A 7,094-nucleotide genomic window follows, 5' to 3' on the forward strand; every position below is an offset into this window, starting at 1 on the left:
ATCTAAGAGTGTGTAGATTTATTGTATAAATAACTATTCTCCTACATTATCTAAGAGTGTGTAGATTTATTGTATAAATAACTATTCTCCTACATTATCTAAGAGTGTGTAGATTTATTATATAAATAACTATTCTCCTACATTATCTAAGAGTGTGTAGATTTATTGTATAAATAACTATTCTCCTACATTATCTAAGAGTGTGTAGATTTATTGTATAAATAACTATTCTCCTACATTATCTAAGAGTGTGTAGATTTATTATATAAATAACTATTCTCCTACATTATCTAAGAGTGTGTAGATTTATTGTATAAATAACTATTCTCCTACATTATCTAAGAGTGTGTAGATTTATTGTATAAATAACTATTCTCCTACATTATCTAAGAGTGTGTAGATTTATTGTATAAATAACTATTCTCCTACATTATCTAAGAGTGTGTAGATTTATTATATAAATAACTATTCTCCTACATTATCTAAGAGTGTGTAGATTTATTATATAAATAACTATTCTCCTACATTATCTAAGAGTGTGTAGATTTATTATATAAATAACTATTCTCCTACATTATCTAAGAGTGTGTAGATTTATTATATAAATAACTATTCTCCTACATTATCTAAGAGTGTGTAGATTTATTATATAAATAACTATTCTCCTACATTATCTAAGAGTGTGTAGATTTATTAATAACTTAATTAATAACTATTCTCCTACATTATCTAAGAGTGTGTAGATTTATTAATAACTTAATTAATAACTATTCTCCTACATTATCTAAGAGTGTGTAGATTTATTAATAACTTAATTAATAACTATTCTCCTACATTATCTAAGAGTGTGTAGATTTATTGTATAAATAACTATTCTCCTACATTATCTAAGAGTGTGTAGATTTAAATAACTATTCTCCTACATTATCTAAGAGTGTGTAGATTTATTAATAACTTAATTAATAACTATTCTCCTACATTATCTAAGAGTGTGTAGATTTATTAATAACTTAATTAATAACTATTCTCCTACATTATCTAAGAGTGTGTAGATTTATTAATAACTTAATTAATAACTATTCTCCTACATTATCTAAGAGTGTGTAGATTTATTATATAAATAACTATTCTCCTACATTATCTAAGAGTGTGTAGATTTATTATATAAATAACTATTCTCCTACATTATCTAAGAGTGTGTAGATTTATTATATAAATAACTATTCTCCTACATTATCTAAGAGTGTGTAGATTTATTATATAAATAACTATTCTCCTACATTATCTAAGAGTGTGTAGATTTATTATATTAATAACTATTCTCCTACATTATCTAAGAGTGTGTAGATTTATTATATAAATAACTATTCTCCTACATTATCTAAGAGTGTGTAGATTTATTATATAAATAACTATTCTCCTACATTATCTAAGAGTGTGTAGATTTATTGTATAAATAACTATTCTCCTACATTATCTAAGAGTGTGTAGATTTATTATATAAATAACTATTCTCCTACATTATCTAAGAGTGTGTAGATTTATTATATAAATAACTATTCTCCTACATTATCTAAGAGTGTGTAGATTTATTATATAAATAACTATTCTCCTACATTATCTAAGAGTGTGTAGATTTATTATATTAATAACTATTCTCCTACATTATCTAAGAGTGTGTAGATTTATTATATAAATAACTATTCTCCTACATTATCTAAGAGTGTGTAGATTTATTATATAAATAACTATTCTCCTACATTATCTAAGAGTGTGTAGATTTATTATATAAATAACTATTCTCCTACATTATCTAAGAGTGTGTAGATTTATTATATTAATAACTATTCTCCTACATTATCTAAGAGTGTAGATTTATTATATAAATAACTATTCTCCTACATTATCTAAGAGTGTGTAGATTTATTATATAAATAACTATTCTCCTACATTATCTAAGAGTGTGTAGATTTATTATATAAATAACTATTCTCCTACATTATCTAAGAGTGTGTAGATTTATTATATAAATAACTATTCTCCTACATTATCTAAGAGTGTGTAGATTTATTATATAAATAACTATTCTCCTACATTATCTAAGAGTGTGTAGATTTATTATATTAATAACTATTCTCCTACATTATCTAAGAGTGTGTAGATTTATTAATAACTTAATTAATAACTATTCTCCTACATTATCTAAGAGTGTGTAGATTTATTAATAACTTAATTAATAACTATTCTCCTACATTATCTAAGAGTGTGTAGATTAGTGTGTAGATCTAAGTGTGTAGATTTATTGTAAATGAAGCAATGCAGGTGTTAAACAATAATGTAACGTTTGAGAGCGTAAAATGAACCCAAATGAACCCGCAAGGGTCTTGCGGTTCCATTTGGTTTCATTTTACTCCCTCAAGCGTTACAGATCCATAATGGTCCATTTGGTTACCAAATCTCCATCCTTTAGCTGGAGACCACCTTCAAGGACCGCTGGTCAATTGGTCAATTTCGACATACATCGAAATTGACCAATGTGATCCGGTCTAGAGCCTGCTTGTCAAAGCATCCATGCAGGCATGCACTGTTTGCTTGTACCCTTTTGAGTCTAGACCCAAACCACTGTTTCCATGTCCCCTCTAGAGTAGACCCAGACCGGATCAGCAGCCTGCAAAGCGACCATAAATAAAACACTTGAGATCAAAGTCAATAAGTTGGAGAATCCATCTTATCTAATCAGAAAATAAATTGAGTTGCTCCTCTCACCTCCTTCTAGATCTCTCGCCCTTTCCTGTGTGTGAAGAGGAGAGGAGTCCCAGTCTGGTCCAGATGAATCCAGAACCTCCACAGATTAATGAGGAACAGCAGGAGAGGAGTCCCAGTCTGACCCAGGTGAAACTAGAACCTCCACAGATTAAAGAGGAGCCGCAGGATGAGCTTCAAAGCCTAGCGGAGGCTGATGGGTCAACATTGACGTTAGATACAGTTATTTATGGAGCTGAATATGTTCTCCGTGTGGAACATGCAGGTACATCACTTTCTCATGCGTCTTTCTCTCTCTCTGCATCTGTAGAGTTGATATCATATGATTCATTGATTGGGTGTCTATTTTGAGTAGTTAGTAACGTCTAAAGCTGTAAAGGGAAGAACGTGTAAAAGTTAACTCTCGTTCTATCTGCCGACTAGAGTCCCTGCAGCTCCCTGTGTGTGAAGAGGAGGTTTCAACTGAACATGAGGAGAGGAGCTCCAGTCTGGTCCAAGAGGAACCAGAAGCTCCACACATTAAAGAGGAACAGGAGGAGCAAACCCTTCATAGAGCAGAGGAGGCTGCTGGGTCAACGTTGACATCACTAGCAGTGAAAAGTGAAGATAACGCTGATGTTATCAAGACAGAGCCTCTAGCGGGAACCTCAACTGAACACATGAAAACACCAGCTGATGAAGAGGACTGTGGAACATCACAACCTACTGGTGATGACCAGCTCCTCTCCTCACACCGTTCTGAATCAGACATCACTGACGACAGCGATGACTGGGAGGAGACCAGGAAAGATCTGTCATCTTTAAACACACTGAAATCACACAAGACACAACATGTAGCACCACAAACGTTGTCTTCGAGCAACAAGCTGTCCCAGGACCTGAAATCGTCAAAACCAAGTCACTCAAAGAGTAGTCGCAAAGGGAGGAAAAGCTTCAGTTGTACAGTTTGTAGCAAAACCTTTCCTAAAAATGGCTTTCTGAAGACACACATGAGGACGCATATGGGGGAAAAACCCTTCGCTTGCACAGTTTGTGAAAAGAGATTCAGTCAAAATACAACTCTGAAGACACACATGACGACTCATACGGGGGGAAAACTCTTTAATTGTACAGTTTGTCATAAAAGCTTCAATCACAAGTCTAGTCTGAGCACACACACCAGGTCTCATACGGGTGAAAAACCGTTTGTGTGTACGGTCTGTGGACAAAGATTCAGTGGAAACACAAACCTGAAGTCACACATGAGGATTCACACAGGCGAAACCCCGTTTACCTGCACCGTCTGTCAAAAAAGCTTTAACCGTAACTTGACTCTGAAGACACACCTGAGGACTCATACAGGGGAGAAGCCCTTTAGTTGTACAGTTTGCCAAAAAACCTTCAATCATAATGTCGGTCTGAAGACACACATGAGGACGCATACGGGTGAAAAACCCTTTAGCTGTACGGTCTGTGAACAAAGGTTCAGTCAGAAGGTTACTCTGAAGAGGCACATGAGGAGTCACACAGGAGAAACCCCCTTTAGCTGCACAGTTTGTCAAAAAAGCTTTAATCGCAACTTCACTCTGAAGACGCACCAGAGGACTCATACAGGGGAGAAGCCCTTTAGTTGTAAAGTTTGCCTTCAGACATTCGGTCACAATAACAGTCTGACCAAGCACATGAGGACTCATACAGGGCAATAAAAACCACACCTAGTGTGAAGTGAGCGGTGCTATTTTTGAGTTAATTGTGGGCTCACTTTAGCGAGCACACTTATTTATCCCGTCCCCATTTTTTTGGCACTTTTGTTTTTGAGCTACAACTTTCGTTCAAACTTCAACTTGTTCAGCTTTACACAGTTCACACTGCTTGTATTTTTGCCAGTGAATTCCTATGGGAAATTAATTCTGTCTTAACATTTATATTCTGCTTGGCTTGAGCTGTTTCGAAGCTGTTTTTGAGCTGTGTCTGAGGAGGGATGTGTACATGTACTGGTGTACATAATATTCTACTCCATAATCTTTGTGCTATAAATCAAATTATTATATACTTAAGACATCTTAGAGGTACTTATTACACAGTATACACAATATTATTGTAATTTATCATGATATCGTCCTCCTCAGATTACCATTGGGGATGAGCTTTAATAAGCTATATAGACAGCAGCCATTTTGGAGAGAAGTTGGATGGTCTTCTCACTTCCTGCAAAGGTGTTAACAATGATACTAATGAAGGCTCTGTTCCATTTCATGTTGCACAGTGGTTCTCAAACCTTTTACGCCTGCATTTGGTAATGATTCCATTTGAACAATCTCAGAGTAACACCTTTTAAGGGGTCATTTGAAACCCCAAAGGAAGTACAAGGATCCCCGGACCACACTTTGAGACCCCCTGGTGTAGTGTTTCCAGTGAGCCAACATGCACAATATCAGCACCTGACTCTGTTTGAGCAGAATGGAACAGAGCCTTCATTAGTAGTATTGGTAACACCTCCGAAGGAATTGAGAAGACCATCCAACTTCTCTCCAAAATGGCTGCTGTGCATATAGCCTATTGCTGAAGTCCACTCTGTGTGACCAGAGAGATTAAGTATTAACTCATTCTGTGCCAAAGGCCAAAATGCCTCCAAGGTAGCTGTGCCACGGTTTTGTATGTTTTTCTTTACTATTCAATGAAAAAAAAAATGATTTTTTGTTTATATTTTTCCCCCCCACAGAAACAGACACAGTTGTTGTGATTCAGTGGCAAAAAGAATGTTGTCAATCAGACAAATGGTTCCAGAGATAGAGCTGTTTGAATCAAAAAAAGTGTCCATCCACTAGAATGGACACACATTTTCACACATTTTCTCAATCAGCTAAACGAGGGAGCCAACGCACAAACAGAGAAAAGCATCTCTCTGATCTCAGGTCATTTTGACATCTTAAAAAAAAAAAAAAAAAAAAAAATCATATGAAATATTTTATCGGGTTGGTCTTGTGGTCACTGATTAGGGAATAGTTTATGTACTTTGATGCTTTACATGTGTATGTGTCTGCCAGTTAGCCTGCTAGCTAGCTAGCTAGCTGTAAACCCCGTCCCAATACAACAGCAAGAAACACACCATAACATCCGACGATAAAAACGTCCTAATGACTGCTCCAGGCTGGTCCTGGATGGCTGGCAAAGTAGTACAATATGAAATAATGTTTAATATTTCTTTCAGGAAAATATCTAGAAAAAAGGCCAATCAACCTGTTTAAAATGAATGAATAAACAATATAAACAAGGTTACTGTAGCAAGGACTAGAGAGTGTGTGTGTGTGTGTGTGTGTGTGTGTGTGTGTGTGTGTGTGTGTGTGTGTGTGTGTGTGTGTGTGTGTGTGTGTGTGTGTGTGTGTGTGTGTGTGTGTGTGGTGGAAACTGGAAAGTTGGTCATTTCATTCCTTCCTCAATCATGTTGGTGCTGCTCTGGGATTTGTCCAGCAGGTGGCAACATTTGCATGTATCACATACCGTAAGTCTGCACAAAGACTGCAGAAAACCATAAAAGCCCAAAAGCTTTCTTGAAGTGTTAATCCTTTTAGTTGACCTTGTACCAGTGATCTGTACTGTCATGAAATTGTGCTTTTTCCTGTGCAAACTTCTAATAAAATCTTCAATCAATCAATCAATCAATCAATCAAGTATTAAAATGACCATGGACTAAGTATTTTGCTTTGGTACAAGCAGAGAATCAACTCTTGTAATGTCATCAACTCTTGTAATGTCATCAAAAGACATGTTGGACACAGGACTATCATCGTTTCTGTATCCTTATATTGTTCTCTAATGGTTTCCCTTTTTGTTTTCTCATCCTCTATCATTTGACCATTGTCTTTTAGAATTGTGTTTATTTAGCAGTTTCTTTTTGTGTATACTTATCAGACCATGTGCTTTACTGGAGCATTCTGTGTCCCCATATACCTGCCTCTAGGCCAAGGGTCTTCAACAGGGGGTCCGGGACCCTTAGGGGGTCCTCAGAGTTACTACAGGTGGTCCTCCAAATCTTTGCGTGATAGAATGATTTTTCTCCTTTTTTATATTAACCACTTGAACCATATTCTGAGAGCTTTAACCAAAAATAGCAGATCTACAAGCTCACAACGCCTCGCGTATCGGCCTATTATTATATCAGTGGTTTGTCATGTCAACCCATCTCAAAATGTTTTGTTCCAGGGACCCCCAAAAGCAAAGAATTTAGTTAAAAAATATGTTCACTCTGTGAATGTGGGTCTTACAGTTTACAGTTTAGGCATTTAGCAGACGCTTTTAATCCAAAGCGACTAACAATAAGCAGATAATACGTCACTATAATAAGCAAATAT

This window comes from Nannobrachium achirus (assembly GCF_963921795.1).
Source record: "Nannobrachium achirus genome assembly, chromosome: 2".
Classification (NCBI taxonomy): domain Eukaryota; kingdom Metazoa; phylum Chordata; class Actinopteri; order Myctophiformes; family Myctophidae; genus Nannobrachium; species Nannobrachium achirus.